At 46.3% G+C, this 17,745-nt stretch overlaps 1 pseudogene; it reads left to right on the top strand.

Moving 5' to 3' along the window:
- The first annotated feature begins 774 nt into the window (after positions 1-774).
- On the top strand, positions 775-12,483 carry LOC120694031 (annotated as a pseudogene).
- The last annotated feature ends 5,262 nt before the right edge of the window (positions 12,484-17,745 follow it).

Genomic DNA, 17,745 nt, shown 5'->3' with positions numbered 1-17,745 from the left:
TGTCACATGTTAGAGAATCTTTGTAAAGATCTCGTAGTGTATCCCTGCCACTCACCTCGGAAGTGTTTAAGGGCCTTGCAAACCCGGGCATCAAGGGAAAACATGATTGTGGTGAAAGTGTACAACCTTTGCAGAGTGAAAATTGATATATCAGCCGTGATCACGGTGAAGAGCGGTTTGGACCCTCACATGATTAAATTAACTTTAAGATGGATTTAAATCACTTTCTGGTTATTTCTTGTGGCCTTACTGAGTACCAACCATAAGTATACTCATCCTTGCTTATTGCTGCTCAGAAGAGAAAGTTGCTGTGAGGTTAGCTGAAGATGTTGCTGAGTTGTAGGCCTATGCAACCCCCGGTTGATTGCCTGTGAAGTTTAGAGTCTTCGTTTCCAGGATAAGCTGTGTATCTCTGATAATCTTTATAGTCGTTGTAATTCTCTTTTCGTGATACTGTTACTGATTATTCACTTATGAAGTCACTACTATATGTATGAAACTTGATCCTAGTATACATATAGTTATGTATTCGGTTTTGTTTTTAAAACCGGGTGTGACATCTATTCATACATGTAACTTTGCGTGGTGTCAATGTACTGAATAAAGGACCGTGTGCAGAGTACACTACTTTGCGTGGTGTCAATGTACTGAATAAAGGACCGTGTGCAGAGTACACTCAAGGTATCGATGCAAAGCTGCTTAGTAGGTGCCAAAGACAACCTTATATGCAGGGTGTTGGATTAACATGGGGAGCACCAGTCCTCCACCCAAGAAGCTCCCACATACACTGCAGCAGCCAGCATCCCTTGTGAGTTGTTCTGGTCGGCGCCGGCCACGAGATGGCAAGCGCCGTTGGCGGGCTGATCGCCAGCAAGCTTGCCGAGCTTGTCTGGGATGAGGCTACCCTGTTGTGGAGATTCAAGGACGACGTGGATGGCTTGAAGAGGACCATGGTGAAGCTGCAAGCTTTGATGCGCCATGCTGACCGGAGGGAGGGCCAGGATGAAGGAGAGAGACGAGAGATCATGCGGGTTTGGATGAAGGATTTCAAGGCTGCAGCCTACGACATTGAGGACTTGCTGGATGAGTTCGACGCTATTGAACTCATTAAGCAGGACCAACCCAAGGTACAGATGCTAAACTTCAATATTCTTAGTTAATTTTCATTTTTTTCTTCTTTTTCCGAAGTGAGGGTTGTCCCATTTTTAAAACTCTCGGTTCCACTTATATGCTTTTAACTGATATTTGCCCATCTGATCACTCCCAAATTAATAAGCTTTAGAATGCTGCTGGGGAAGAGAAGCGGAACCTTGCTAATCCTTAATTTTAAAATAAAAGTTGCGAACGCGTTACATCATATCTGTGAATTTAAAATTGATAGTGTGGTCTCATTGTTAAAATAAAAATTGAGTGTATCAATTTAGCCATAACAACATTTAAATTAGGCCTTGTTTTAACCTGGCAAAAATAAAATGCCCGTGCATAGGCAACTCAAGCAGGACCGTGATATTATTTTGGTAAACATGAATCGTTGAGGCAATTGATTCTGAAATCAGTCGTACTAAGTTCATAGTTGCCTCCATTTCAACAGCGGCACCAACTTTTATTTAGGACTGCACTCACGTCATCAGAGTCAATTGACTAAGGGCAGAGCCGCAGAGGTGGGAGTCTATAGCTGCAATTGCAAATGACTCCTTTCCAAAATATAATATTTAGTAGAAATGGGAGAAGGAAAGAAGATATTCAGGCAGTTATATCCAGCCTACGGAGTGCCCTGAGCATGAAGATTCTTCATAAAATTAGAATGGAGTCATTACCAAGCAGTCTGACAAAACTAAATATTTTTATCGCCAAGTATAATTGAAAACTAATTCTATATACCATTACAATAACGTAGGGTGCATACTTTGTTTGCTTTAGAAAATGTAGATAGACCCATCTGAAGCTGGAACCTGGAACAAAAAGAATGAAGAGGCACTGTACATGTAAGCGTTACAAAATATTGGGTGACAACGGCAATAGGCAGAGAGGCCAAGATACAGGAGCAGTGGCTCCGCAGTGATCGTCGTCGAAATTATTGTTCATCTTATTCCTTGGTTCGCCGGCGCGTGCGAGAGTGAGAGTGAGCGAATCAGAGTGAGAGCAGGCAGAACACGCGTTCCTACGCAGTTCCAACAATTGGTATCAAGAGCAAGGTTAGATAGTTGGGGGATCCGTTCCCCTCGACTGAGGTGTACCGGTGGTGCTCGCTGACGGCTGTGATGCGTGAAGCTCCGGGCCATGTGTCGGCCTATGGACACATGCAGCACTGAGGCTGCCTTGGTGCGGCGGCCAGCGGAGCTGCGGGCTGGGGCGCGTAGCAGGGCGTGGGCGCGACGTGCTGCGGGGTCGCCGGTGGTGGCTCATGGGCGCAGGCACAAGCGCGGCGCACGGCGTGAGTGGCGGCGCGAGGCGGCTGGGAGGGCTGCGGCAGGGCGCGCTCGTGATGCTCGGCGCGGGTGTGGCACGCGACCGGCAGCGCGGCCGGCGAGGCAGTGGTGGCTCGGCGCAGCGGCAAGGAACGCACGGACGGCGGCGATGCGACGCCCGAAGGAGTGCTCACAGTGGCCTGTACGTGGCTGCGCGCTGAAGGTCGCCGGGCCGTGTGTCGGTGCACGTAAGGGAGCCCGTGGCGACGCAAGGCTAGGCGTTGCGGTTAGACAGTGGATCGCGCATTGTTCCTGTCTTGGTAAGGCGGGGCGTCGTTCTGGCCGGGGAGCAGTGGCGTGCGACATAGGGATGAAGCGGTGGCGTGCGTCACCGGAGAGGGAGAAGAAGGCCACGGCGTTCGCGCGGAGGCATGCTGCGTGGTTGGCATCACGTCTGGAGGCCGTAGCGGCAGCCGCGGGATGACAACAACGATGGGGGCAGCAGCATCGAGGCAACGGCGAGTGTGCGGCGGCCCCGGAGACAAAGAAGGTGTGCTCCCTGCTATGGTCTATGAAGAGCCGGAGTCCTGTACGTTAGGATGGGTGGCGACGTCGTAGGTTAGGGGGAGTCATGTTTAGGGGGAGATTTTTAGAATAAACACGCCATAGGTATGTTTCTGGCGTGCCTACGTTTGTGTCGTGCTGTGCACGTGTGTGTCGCGCTGTCCGCGTGTTGAGCTCGTTCGGCGAGCTCGGGTCCAGTAGGTTGGCAAGGTCGTTGCCGTCCAAGTCTAGGTGCAGATTGTGCGGAAGTGCGCCAGCTGCTGTGTTGATCGAGTCTTGGAGTTGTTAGGAGTAGTGGCTATAAGCGCCAGTCTATGCGGAGAAGGCCGCCACGTCCGGAGCGAGCAAGTGGCTCCCTGGGCAAGGCTGAGCAGGTCCTGCAGGAATGAAGGACGTGGAGGAGAGCTCCTGATGCGTCCCTTGCCTACAAAAGTCCATGTACTTCGTGTGCTCCGGAGTGTCGAGTTCAATGTAATACAGAGAGGTCAAGATACCGGCTGTTCATCTTCTTCCTCGGTCCGCCGGCGCGTGCGAGAGCGAGAGTGAGCGAATCAGATTGAGAGCGGGCAGAACACGTGTTCCTGAGCTGTTCCAACAGTCCCACCTCCTCTTCACGTGGCTGCACTGGCGGGACTGGCCTGGGCTGCTCTAGGGCTTGGGTGGCTAGATCCGGTGCCCGGTCAGCCGGATCCAGCACCCCCTGGTCGGGGGCAGTGCTGGTGGTGTCGGCAATGGTGGGGGCGGCTGCACAGGCCTGGAGTGCCGGGTTCTCCATTCTCATGGCCGGGTCCGTTGGGCTAGGGGCGGCGCCCACGGTGGCGGGGATCGCTCGACCGACGGTGGCTGGCGGTGGCTAGCCTTCTTAGCTGCGGGTACCAGGGTTTGCAAGGATGGCCGGCAATGGCTTCGCTGTACGGCGGTGTGTTGCGCGAGGCAAGGCAAGGCCCGGTTCCGTGTGCCTGGCCGGAGGGGGTGGCGGCGATGCATCTTTGTAGCTGCTGCATGCAGCCGGTGTGTCGATGCCCCTCTGGAAGGGTTCCTATGGGATGTCAGGGAACGACGACGGCAGAGACAGCCGGTTGATGCTCTTCGCTTCTCGGCACCCGGTATGCATGTGGAGGGGGGACTTGCAGCGTGAAGTCAGAGCTGCTACATCAGTGGATGTGGCTCGGCAACGATGATATGAGCCGAACCCCCCTTTTTTGTTGACTAGACTGTTTTGGAGGTCGGCAAAAGCAGGGGGCGGGGCAGAGGTTCAAAATTGGAAGTCAAAGTTGTTCTTCATATTGAGCTCGGCAATGATGACCTGTTGCGGCCTTTCGCTTCAGACCATCTGCCTGTCTTCGTTAGGATCGTCTAGAGTCTGCCATGGGATGTTGCTGGACTCATGACAGTTTTGTGCTCTTCCACGTCATGTGGGTGATTCAACCCTTTGTGTGCCCCGTGTTGGTACCATGTTTGGCTACCCTTCTTGTACCTACAATTCTTTCATCTGAACTGAGTGGCAGATCTCCTGCCTTTATTTCAAAAATAAGTGATAGAATCACAGAAACACGTAGTGAGTAATCATTCTTTGAGTGTGGTAACCTTATACATGAATAAATCAGCAATGAAATGACATCTCCCAAAAGTAAAAGGCAAATTTTGCTCACGGACACCGTTCAATCGTGGAATTGGCCGATGCACACCGCCAAAATGATAATTTGGCCAGTACCATTATGAAATGGTGGTTCTTTGCTGCTGGACACCGCATGCAATAAAATATTTATTTTCATGGTTCGGTAGAGCGAAAGACGCGTGAATAGACCACATTGCCCCCTACAAGTCGTCTTCTACCTCTAGATTCCACACTTCTCTCTCGTCCATTCCCTTAGCTCTACACTGTGCATCACCGCTCCTGTCCCCAACCCCACTTGCCCCACCGCACTCCCCACAGACGGTAGTAGGAACCAGCAGGCAACACACACCCCCATGAATAGTAGCAGGAATGGGTCGAAGGTGTCACGAAGATGGGACATGAAGCCAGGGCACGAAGTCTCTGGAGTGACGTCCGTGTGGGGTGGGATGAGCCATGGCTGTCGGGCATCATCCGTGTGGGTGTGACGCGCTACTGCCAGGGTTGCTCCATCTATGTAAGGAACAGGGACCACCACCATTAGTAAGGGTAGGGGCATCATAGAGGTCGCAGCTGGTTGGATTCATGGTCGGAGGCGACCATTGTCGTCGCAAATGGTGCGTCCGCCTTCGCTACCGCTGTTGGTGATGTCGAGGCCGCCGTTGCATGGGTAGCAGGTAGGGAGGCGCATAGTATCCAAATGCGCCGGCCGCTGCCGTCGATGGTGTGTCGGGCGGGGCGGGAGGGGGGGGAGGGCACGAAGAAGTACGACTCCCGCTCGTCGATGTGCGCCAGGCCTGGGAGCTTCCAAGGGTCCTGGCGATACAGGTGCACTATGGGGATGATGTCGAACTTGAGCCACCTACTTTAGGAAGAACCCAAGCATATGACGGATTTAACGGAAACCCTGGCAGCTCCAGCTCCGTTGTCGCTGCATCAGATGACGGTGGTGATGCGGCAGGCCATGGCTCCGCCATGGATGAGTACCGAGTAAGTACATGTTGCTTGGCCTTTGCTAGTTGCTTGATGGATCGATGGAGAATTGGAGACAAAGATGGAGATAAGAGAGAAAGGTGGAGTCTAGAGGTAGAAGATAACTTGGAAGGGCAATATGGTCTATGCACGCATCTTTCTCTCTCCCAAACCATAAAAATGAAAAATTTATTGCGTGTGGTGTCTAGCAACAATGAACCATGGCTTTATAATGGTACTGGGCAAATTGTCGATTGGGCGGTGTGTATCTTCCAATTCCATGATTGAACAGTGTCTGTGAACAAAATTTCCTAGAGTAAAACTAAACTCAGGACTACTATTAAATGAAAATTTAATACCAAGTTCTACAGCCTTTTTTTTGAAACACCATCTACAACTTTGAGCACTGACCTACTCAGTTCAGGAACATAAACGTCACCTTTAGTGTCATCTGTGTTAGAAATATGGAATATCAATAAGCCGAAACACTCTACAATGCCAACAACACTTTATCAGTTTACAAAACCGAAAACTTTACTTTAAAAACTCGGGCAAGAAAGAAGAGAACAAATAAGTTGGTGACATCTCCTTACTCCAGTTCATTTGAGGCCACATAATTTCGAAGAGTATGTGTTAACCCATGCATAGCATGATATGCCTGGCTCCTCCTTGCCTGTATTTTATTCTGAAAGTGAACATAGTGTGAAGTGGAGTAGCTTGGTATTACAATATAAGTAAAAAAACAAAGAGGTGGAGAGCAGCCATACCTGCAGGATGCATTTTTGTTCACTAGACTTGGGCTGCCCACGAACTTGGCCCTCAAAGCGGTATCCATGAGGTGTGTTTATGGGCTTCACCTGGCAACTTGGGCCATAAATTGTCCTAGACCCACAAACAGACCACAGAATCCTTGGTTTAGAAATAAAATACAGAATACAAAATGTGCAGCAAGTGAAATGATTAGAAGGTTAACTTTATTGGTACACAAAAATTTCACATGAACTTATTCTTGTTTGGCTGGACATTAGATTTTTTTGTTTCAACTAACTTATTTCAAGTTCGAAGTTGAGTTTCTAAATTTTATACAACATAGGTATCATCATCAGTTGAGTTCATAAACGGTCTCTTAATTTGGTGTGAAATTGAATGGCTGAGTGTTTGTTGGGTGCCATTGCACTTGCTGTGCTTGTCATTATAGTGACCAACCAATATATTATAATTTATTTCTCAACAAACATGTAATATGTTTTCTTCTACAACTTGTTTTGTTCAGCCGTTGATATACCACAGGAATATATTCAAGTACTACAATACAAAACAAAACACATGTACAACAAAATTTTATTTATGGTTTATCTTTTTCTCTTACAGATTAAGCTATTCTTTTCATCCTACAATCCATTCCTGTTGCGGTTTACATTAGCTCACAAGATGAAGAAGGTAAAGGAAGTTTTAACCAACATAGAGAAAGAGGGTTGTGGGACCCTTGATCTGGTGCCCCAAGATACATCAATGTGGGCTGATGAGGTGGCTAAAAATCAAGCTATTATTTCACCCACCAATGGGGGCATCGACATTATTAGAATGGTAGGAAGGGATACTGAAAAGGAAAAGTTAATCAAATTACTGAAAAGGAAAAGTTAATCAAATTACTGAAAAGTGAAGCTGATGAGGTTGTCTCAATCATTCCTATTGTTGGACTTGGTGGCCTGGGGAAGACAACACTAGCCCAATCAATTTTTTTTGATAATAGAACCAAAACCTTTGATCTACGGGTATGGGTCTATGTGTCTAAGAAGTTTGATCTACAAAGAATTGGGGAAATAATCATATCAACAGTGAGTAGGAGTACCAGTATTGAGCCAAGCGAATGGTACATCACCCTAAAAGATGGCAATTTGCAGTCCATTACTGAAATGTTGAAAAGTATGCTCCCTACCAAAAAGTATTTGATTGTTCTTGATGATATGTGGGAGGAAGGTGTGGATAATTTGGAAAACCTATAGCATATGCTGCAATATGGTAGGAAGGGAAGCAAGATCATATTAACTACGCGAATGCAACATGTAGTGGATAAATTGGATATTGGTGCTCTAGCTAGTCAAGGAATAATCCGCCCTGTGCGCAAGAGTGACCAAATCAATTTAAGCATTTTATCAGATGATGACTGTTGGAATGTGATGCGACAAACACCATTCTGGCAAGGTGAGGATCTATGTGGATTAGAACCAATTGGTAGACAAATCGCCAAGAAGTGTGCAGGTCTACCACTACTAGCACGATCTCTTGGATTTTTGTTATCCCAACATAAGTCTACAGAGGCATGGGAAGATATAAGGGACAAGAAGATTATTTTGAGTATGGAAGAAAATACTTTGTTGCAAGAGCCTTTGGAGGGCCTCATGTTGAGCTATTACTACATGCTGTTAAAGTTCAAGTTGTGCTTCACATATTGTGCAGTTTACGCCAAGGGCTTTACTATCGCTAGTGACAACCTCATCCAGCAATGGAGAGCCCTTGGATATATTCAATCAATCATCGATGGCAAACACTGTGTCGACTATTTGTTGGGGATGTCTTTTCTTCAAATTTCCAAGACTTCTCAGGTCAGTAGAATAATCTCTTTTCCATCCGTTCATTCATTCTTCATGATGCAATGCTACCGATGTTAAACTCCAAGATTGTCAACAGATCTATGTTAGTACTTATTTAACAATAAATTGAATGGCATGGTGGTCTTACCCACAGTTATCACTGGAATCCACATCCATGGAAACCCAATGAACACACGAACTATTTTGCCACTTCTCCATAGTATTTCAGTAAAAGAAAAGAAAGCATCATGAACTATATGAGCAGCTAATGTGCCAATCGCCCAAATTTTTTTGGGAATGTTAAGTTGGGATATTTACTTAATATAACTAACTAGAGTCATAATAACTTATTTTTATTGTTAAAAATTGACCAGCAATGGCTAAATTTCCGTTTACTTCATCGAATGGCGACTAATGAATCACAGAATTCTGAACATTCAGGCTATGAATCGTTTTTTTTATTTTCTGAATAGATGATTGTTTGTTAGTTAGAAAGAAAGACACTATCAGAAGATTGAAGGAAATGATCACATTAATATTCTGATTGAAATGTTTAATTGTAACATGATGAAAGAATTAAAACCAATATACTCTAGTGATAACTCAAGAACCTCAAGCTCGTTTTGGAAACATAAAAACCCAAGAACCTCAATGGCAATGAGGACCCTAGCGAACATTATCTGAGATGGAAAGGAATGACCTTTTTCCCAAATATGTAGGAGGGGTGTGCAAGTTTGTAGTAAAAGAATTAAAAGAATTCGATGGTAGCAAAAAGATACAAACAAGCTGGGATGTGTCTAAGAACTTTAGATGAATCGTACCATAATATATGTAAAAATACTACAAGATATAAATGAGAAAAATAAAACAATCATATTAAACAAAGCATTAAGGAAACATTAAAATGTTTTGTATACCTAAACCGAATGGATCATATAGAGAGGAAAAATAGGCACATAGACAAAAGCCCCCACATGCTATTGTGGGTGTCTATTTGGTATGCGATTTATATCGGAGTTGTTTGGTTTATGCCCTGCCGCCACACCCTTGGCTTGGCAAGCATCTTAGCTCTAAGCGCTCGAAATCAAACGCCTAGGGGAGCTTATTGGTTTATGCAAGTTTGTCTCAAGGCAAAGCAAATAAGCCCTATGAGTGAAGGACGGAGAAAAAAATGCTGTAGTGCTGCTGGCTTAGGGGACGACAAGAGCAACAGTGGATGAAAATTTTGTGAGAATCAGAGCGGGACAGGTGGAGTGAAAATATTGGGAGAAAACTTGTTGGTATCCATTTTTTTCTTGAGATTCTCTAAAAGTGGAAATAGAAATCCAATTTAAGCATCTTGGGGTCTATCAGGATCAGTGCAAAATTTTTTTTTTCTTGAATGATGCAGGAGAGCTAAGAAAAAGATAAAATAGCTCAAGGCTAGAGTCACCCATCCTAAGCAGAACGCGGACACACCTAGATAGCAAAAAGATCTGAGAAGATCGATGCTAGTATTATTATTTTGTGAAATTCACTCAAGGTTTAACAGCTAGGAGTAAGAATCAGCTCGTTCGTTACCATCAAGATAATCTTTCTCGCTACTAACAGTAGTAACAACTGATCTGTCTGCAGAATGCTCCAGAGGATGCTGAAGGTCCCATCAAGGTGACGATGCATGATTTGGTTTATGATCTTGCAACGATAATACTTGGCCAACAGTTAATTGCTCTAAATGATCCCAAAGAATTGACTCATAACAGCCTTGAGAAGAATTATTGCCGACATATGCAGTTTATCAATTATCAGAAGCAGTCTATTGATCGGAAAAAAATTCCAAGTAAAATTAGATCTCTCCACTTTACAGAGTGCGACAGATTGCAGCTTCAAGATAAGTCATTCTCTAAATGCAAGTATTTGCGTGTCTTGGACATAAGTGAATGTTCCATCCAAGGGAAATCTGTCCCCAGCAACATATCGTTGCCATCTTCCATTCATCAACTGATGCTGCTAAGGTACCTCGATGCCTCGGGCTTGCCAATTACATCACTTCCGAAATCCTTGCATAAACTATCAGCATTTGGGGAGCTCTCTGCACTCTGGTTCCTCAACCTATCAGCATGCTCTAAATTTTATGAGCTACCTGAGTCAATTGGCAATCTTATTTCTTTATGTCATCTAGACATGTCAGGCTGTAATGTGCTCCAAAAGCTCCCTGACAAGTTCGGTACCCTTCCTAACCTCTTGTTCCTAAACTTGTCCAGCTGTTCGAAACTAGTTAAACTGCCTGACAGTATTAACATCAAGTCTTTAGAGCATCTAAACCTATCAAGTTGCCACCAACTACAAGGCCTACCAAACAATTTTGGCAATCTTGAAAATCTCATGTTCTTAAACCTCTCTGACTGCTACAATGCACATATGTTACCAGAGTCCTTTTGCCGACTTAAGCATCTAAAAGACCTAGATCTTTCAGACTGTCATGATCTAAAAGAGCTCCCTAAATGCTTTGGTAATCTTTCTGAGCTTCATTCTCTGAATCTAACAAGCTGTTCTAAGCTGCAATCATTGCCCGAGTCATTTGGTGGTCTGTCAAAGTTGAAGCGCCTTGATTTGTCATATTGTATAAGGCTTGAAAATCTGCCATCGTCATTTCGTAGCTTGAAGCTTCAAGTACTGTACATGTGGAATCTCCATGAGTTGCCAGAGGGTATTAGCAACATGACTAGTCTCATCAAGTTTGAAGTCCACTCAGTAAAGGGGTGGGATATAGATTTCTTTGGAACTCCTTCCATTTTGAGGCTGCCTTACAGGGTAGTAGAACATAGTGTACATGAAGTAAACGAGGTGGGTTATGGGCCACATAGCAGTATAGTGAGCATTGGGAAATTGGCTTGTCAACACCTACGGATTAATCACCTTGAGAAAGTCAAGCATTCGGAAGATGCGGAGAGAGCTAAACTGAGAGATAATGCTGACCTCCAGAAGCTATGCCTTTCCTGGGGCCATGAAGATATGACAGAGAACAAGAGAGATGCAGAGGTGTTGGAGAACCTTATTCCTCCTCGGACTCTAGAAGGATTCGCACTAAGAGGTTACATGGGCACAAACTTCCCTAAATGGATGCTTGAGATCTCCTCCTATCTTCCGTATCTCACCAGTATCAAACTCATGAATTTAGCATGTGATGCTGTTCCTCCACTTGGGATGCTGCCCAATCTCAGGCTGTTGCTTATCATCCTAATTCCCAACATCAGGAAGATCGGAAAGGAATTCTATGGAGAGAAAGGAGCATGCAAAAGGTTGCGAGTTATTCAATTATATGGATTGAAGAACTTGGAGGAGTGCTGGACAACACGGTCAGGTGAAGAAGGTGATGATTTCTTAATCCCTAATTTGCACATGTTGTATGTATGGGACTGCCCAAAGTTGAAGTTCCTGCCGTATCCCCCCAAAAGTATGTATTGGGACTTGACCTACGGCGATGAGGTGCTACCACCAATGCATGGGTTTGGGAGGCTTGCTTTCATCTTCCACTCTTCCTTTTGAAGCCATAATCAGAAGCAAAAGTTTTACTACTGACAAGTGGGATCGACTTCAGCACCTTGCCACCCTCGAGGAATTGAGTGTCACTGGATTCCACAGCTCATTAGCCTCCTTCCCAGAGGCCACTCCATGTTTCCCCTCTCTCAGAAGACTACATTTGATGCTACCCAGCCTGGAGATACTGCCGGAATGGCTGGGGCAGCTCATTACCCTTGAAAAAATAATCATCAAGGGCTCGCCCAACCTGACATCTTTGCCTCAAAGCATACGGAACCTTACCGCCTTGAAGAGACTGGAAATTGGGAGCTGTCCAAGACTGGTTGAGAGGTGCAAGGGGGAGGATGCCCACAAGATTTCTCACATCCTAGAAGTAGAGTTGGATGGCACAAGATTCGTGCAGGGACAACCTGTCAGAGAATAAGAGGTAAGAAACCTTCCAAAAGCATAGTGAATCTCTGATTTGTTCATGCATGTAACTATGTATTGCTTCATATTGCTGATCTTGGAACTTGAAGATCAAAAATAAATATTGCTTCTCAAACAGAGGTAGAGTGCAAGATCTAGCAAGACCATACTGATGAACCTTTGGAAGCCATGCTAGCTAAGCGGTGGATGAGGAGAGGCACGGAGGAGGTTGACCGAAGCACAGTGGTATAGTACATGTAGATTATTACTGTGCCAAGCAAAGTTTAATCACCCAGATATATATGGGTGGCGGGTGCTATGAGTTACATTGCCACAGAAACTTAGCTCACTAAAGCAATGCATATTACAACTCTTGCTCATCATGGAGCTATATATCTTGGTAATCAGGTTACCTATCGGCGGAGGCAAAGGCGGCCATCACGAGTGAGCAAGGAGGCGGAGGAGGACGTGGTGTCAGGCTGTCAGCGAACTGGAGGATGTGGAGGGGATGGACATGGAATATTTGCTGAAACTGGATGGTGTGCTTCTGGGCAAATGTAACAACACTGATAATGTACAAATGTATCTATAGCTGATATCAACACTGATAATGTCCTTGTGTCTTGTGAAATTTATTACTGGCAAATGTAATGGAGGTGTGCTTCTGGGTGGCGTGTTTGTTCCATGTTGATTGGTATACTATGAGAAATGCTTCTCTGGGTACAAGTACGAGCATGCATTTGAATCCCACAAGAAATCTGCAAGAAAGTAGTACTAGCAGTATTGATTTCTCTGGGATTCATGCATGCTTGTGTCTTGTGTGATTGTGTCTGCCCTACAACCAGTCCAATAGTACATTATCATTTCTGTGGCATACATTATCATATTGTGTTTTGTAGCTTGCAGCTTCAAGTATTGTGCATGAAGTCCTTGCAGATTCTCAATGAGTTGCTAGATGGTATTGGCTACATGACTAGTCTCTCCATGTTTGAAGTCGACACAAGAAACAACGCATATATTGATGATGTTGTTGCTCCTTCCATTTTGAGGCGCTGCAGTTGCTTGTCAGGACAGTAGAACATAGTGTACATGATGTGCTCGAGGTGGATTATGGGCCATATAGCAGTCTTGTGAGCATTGGGAAATTGTCTTGTCAACGCCTAGAGATCAATCACCTTGAGAAAGTTGAGCAACCGTTAGATGCAGAGAGAGCTAAACTGCGAGATAATCCAGACCTCCGGGTGCTAAGCCTTTCGTGGGATCATGCAGATACCACGGAGTATAAGATAGATGCAGAGGTGTTGGAGAATCTTATACCTCCTCAAACTTTTGAAGGATTTGAACTAGCAGGGTACAGGAGCACAAACTTCCCTAACTGGATACTTGAGATCTCCACCTACCCCAGTCCAAGGACGAACGGTGGCGCAACCATAAATACACTAGTAAGGAGAGAAAAACTGCACCACCACCACCACCAAGGCACAGGAGATCTTAGATGATGCCTCCACGAATGTAAATGATGCCAAGAACGTAATCATCATTGACTAAGCATGAGCTTAGCATGGCTTTAGCCCAAGTCTTATGCCGAGCAAAACAACTTTGACCTGAGCGTCCAAGAAGAGGAGGCCACAAGAGGTTCTTCAGCGCGCCTTCAAGAAGAGAAACTGCTCGAGGGCGATCATCGTCACTGGTCCAGTGTAGAGCTGGGCTAGGCTTTCGACCAGAACCCTAGCATGCATGGAATGGCGGGCGCGTTGGAGGGAGGGGGCACTAGCCGCCGCCATAAGGGAATGGCAGGATTGGGCCGGGGTAGCCCAGAAAAGAGAAGGGGGATGCTCGCGGACACAACCGTGGTGGATTGCGGCGCACCGCGCAAGGGGGCACGGAAGTGGCGCCGACTGGCACCACATGGGGACGATGGATTCTGGAAGGACCGGTAGCACGCTCTAGCCTAAGAGGGGGAGGGGGTGAATTAGGCAACTTAAAAACTTTAGACCTATGGCTCCAATTATTTGCACAAAATTAAACTAAGACAAGCTATCTAGATGTGCAACTATGGATGTTCTAGTGTGAAACCCCTATCCCAAAAGAGTTTAGCAACCTATAGCCTTTCTTATCAAGAAACTACTCTATGAAAGTAAAGGCACAAATATTACTAATATGAAATGCGGAAGCTTAAAGAGCGGGATAGAGAGAAGTAAACTCTTGACACGGGTGTTTATCCCGTGGTTCGGTTAGCCACAAAGGCACACCTACATCCACGTTGTTGTAGCACTCACTAAGAGTATTGCTACTCGGCAATCAAGTCTCTTCCATGAACACAATCACAGTCACCTTGATCCCGGGTTCCACTAAGGAGTTTTTCCACTAAGGATAGGGGTCTCCACGTCCCTCGCACAAAGGATGTCGTCGCCGCTCCAAACCAAGTCGGAGGGTCGATGACGTTGCCTGCGAGCCTTCAAGCTCCAAGGTGCCAGCGCACCGAATCTTCTTTTGGTTCACAAGAGAACCACAGCACAAGGGCTCAAGGCCTTGCAAACTCACTCACTAAGAGCTAATCCTTTACACAACACTCTCAAAGTGTGCTAAGGGCTAAAGATATGAACACTAAGCTCTTGGATGGCTTGGAGATGTTCTTGGGTGTGTATGAGACTTGTAGTAACTCCAGCAAACTCAAAAAGGCCGGGGGATGGCATATATATAGGCCTCCAAGTCGAAGTAGCCGTTTAGAGCCGTTGGCCACCTTTCTGCGTATGCACCGGTGTATCCGAAGGCATAGCACCGGTGCATCCAGTCACTCTGTGCAATGGGTTGCCGTTGGGTCTCTGACAGTCTGATGTGGCATCACCAGATAGACCGGTGCTTTGTCACCGGTTCATCCGGTGCAGCTTCTCTTCCTTCCAACTGTCCCGGAATTGCACCGGTGCTTCTTCCGGTGTACCACGGGTTCATCCGGTGCTGAAGAACTTCGTCCAGGCCACTTGACATGCTGTCTGATGCATGACATGGTGCTTGCACCGGTGCAACATCTTGGCACCACTGGTGCATCCGGTGCCACACGGCTTGCTGGCACCAGCACTGCAACTTGCTCCGGTGCTAGGGCACCGGTGCATCCGAGCCCCACCGGATAGACCGGTGCTGGCTCACCGGTTCAACCGATACAACTGATTCTTGCAGAACTCGTCCAATTCAGGGTTTCTTTGTGTTCTTTCTTCGTGTTTTGCTTTGCTTGTCCTTTTTGCTTCATCCCTGGGATCTATTAATGTTTACTTGATAAACGCATTAGTCCCATTGATTGCGTTGTTACTCAATCACCAAAATCACAAAACAATGGCTTAATGAGGCCATTTTCCTTAAAGATTCGAGATGGATGGTCCCCGTGTGGCGGCTGACACCCCTCCTTCCAAGGCGGCTCACCGCGACCCAACACCTAGGGCCTAGCTTCTACCGTCCTCATGTGGTGGCGCCCTCTCCCCTCTCGGTGGCACACCGTGACCCCGCCGTGGTTGACTTCAACACCTTTCCACCCTTGAGGAATTGAATGTCTTTGGCATACGACAGCTCATTATTGTCCTTGCCGGAGGCCAGTCTATGCTGGTTCCCCTCTCTCAGAGGGCTACTTTTGTATTTACCCAACCTGGAGATACTGCCGGAATGGCTGGGGCAGCTCATTGCCCTTGAAGAATTATTCATCTGGTCCCCGCCCAAGCTGGCATGTTTTCCTGAAAGCATACGAAACCTTACCACCTTGAAGAGACTGTCCATTAGAGACTATCCAAGGCTGGTTAAGAGATGCAAGGGGGAGGATGCCCACAAGATTTCTCGCATCCCAGAAGTTGAATTTGATTACCAAAGGGTAACGAATCCAGGATTGAAGGTAAGAATCCTCTCAAAAAGCTAAGCCTAGTAAATGTATGCTTTTTACATGTAACTGTGTGCATTGCTTCATTTTTTTATACTCCCGGAATTCCATGATTAAACAATACATATTGCTTCTCAACGCGATTAGAGGAAGAAAATCTCCACTTTCCGGGCAATTAGAGGAAGGTGGACAAGAAAAATTTGTGGAGAGAAATTTTACTTCTTTAATATTATTAGGGCGGTGCAGGAGTGGCGGCGCAGAGGTGGCGGCGCGGGGTGGCGGTGCGGGGATGGCGCTAGGGAAACGGCGTCGCGGCGAGATTTGAAACTGGCCGGCAGGGGGGGTTATATAGGCAAACATTAACCGGGGCAGGCGGAGCACACGGACCACCTCGGTTAATATTAACCGAGGCGGTTATTTTATGAAGCCCGCCTCGGTTAAGTTTTTTCCTCAACTTGAACTTGTAATGCATTTTCCTACAAATTTTTCCACCGGACTACAAAATATCAAAAAAGCAATGTTGTGAGTTTTAAAATTCTCTACCGTTTCTGTTTCAGCAACTTTTGCTGATTTGTCCTCTAACGTTTTCAAAATTTCCTCTGAACAAATAGTGTTCAAACATAGCTCTAAATCTTGTTTTTAATTTGTAATCCTGGCCAAACGTTTTCGAGTGAAGAAATGCGTATATTTCCAACAAATGTAAAGGCATACATTTGGATTCCATTGCAATAATAAGTTACAAAATGTTGTGTACAATGCATATCATTTTGGCGTCGACGCAACCACTGTCTTCTTCTCACCGTCTGAGCGGCACCAAGGCTTGATCTTGGTCTTGTTGACACGGTACTCGACTTGCTTGATCTTGCGTGGATGATCAGTAAAGAGTGAGAACTCCGTGTAGTCGTGTTTCTCGGGGCTCTGCACTCCATTAGCTCTCACGATCCTCTGCTTTCCTGATACAACCACATGTTTTTTGGAATCTCTGGGCTTCGGGTAGTAGGCTTCCTGAGCGACGCGGTTTGCTAGTACCCACTGATCATCTTTGTACCCGACACTTCCATGCTCCACGGTGGTTAGCCCTTACTCGTCCACGACAACCGCATTCGGCTTTACCCCTTGGCATTGGAAGATGGGTATCTATAGTTCACCGCCGTAGTCAAGTTCCCATATCTGCTCAATCTACACAAAGTATGCCTTGGTGTCCCTAGTGGCCTCATCGATGCCCTCATATCGAACCCCACTGTTTTGTGCTATGCTCTTCTTATCCTTCTCTTTCGTGTGGAACTTGTATATATTGATGTCGTATCCTTGCCACGAGGTGATTTGGGAAGACAGACCGTACGCAAGCCACAATTCCGCCGCATCACGATTGCGAGGTATGCCCTGTTGTTTGATCCATGTCATGAAATTGATCTTGTGCTGTCTCTGTACCCATGCCTCTATGCGTCCGTCGCGACCACGACGGAGCTCTTCCAGGTGCTTCTCAACCCACTTATCCTTGACAACTAACTGATTAAGGGCGTTGTGATGAGCTTCTTGCACCATTTCTTCTTCTACATCGGTGCGTACTTTCCTCCCAGTGCACCCCATCCCTGAGGTTCTGCCTTCGTGCGGATGGATGGGCAACCCAATTGCATTTCCATCCCGGATGTATTTGGTGCAGCAGTTAATGGCCTCCTCTGTTGTGTATGCCTCGATCATAGAGCCCTCTGGGTAAGCACGGTTATAGACATATCTATTCAATGTCGACATGAACCTCTCGTACATCCACATCTGGTGCAGGTATAGAGGCCCAAGGTC

This window comes from Panicum virgatum, unplaced genomic scaffold, assembly GCF_016808335.1.
Source record: "Panicum virgatum strain AP13 unplaced genomic scaffold, P.virgatum_v5 scaffold_1806, whole genome shotgun sequence".
Taxonomy (NCBI): Eukaryota; Viridiplantae; Streptophyta; class Magnoliopsida; order Poales; family Poaceae; genus Panicum; species Panicum virgatum.
The sequence above is the reverse complement of the archived record's forward strand: the minus strand, read 5'-3'. Positions and strand labels throughout refer to the sequence as shown.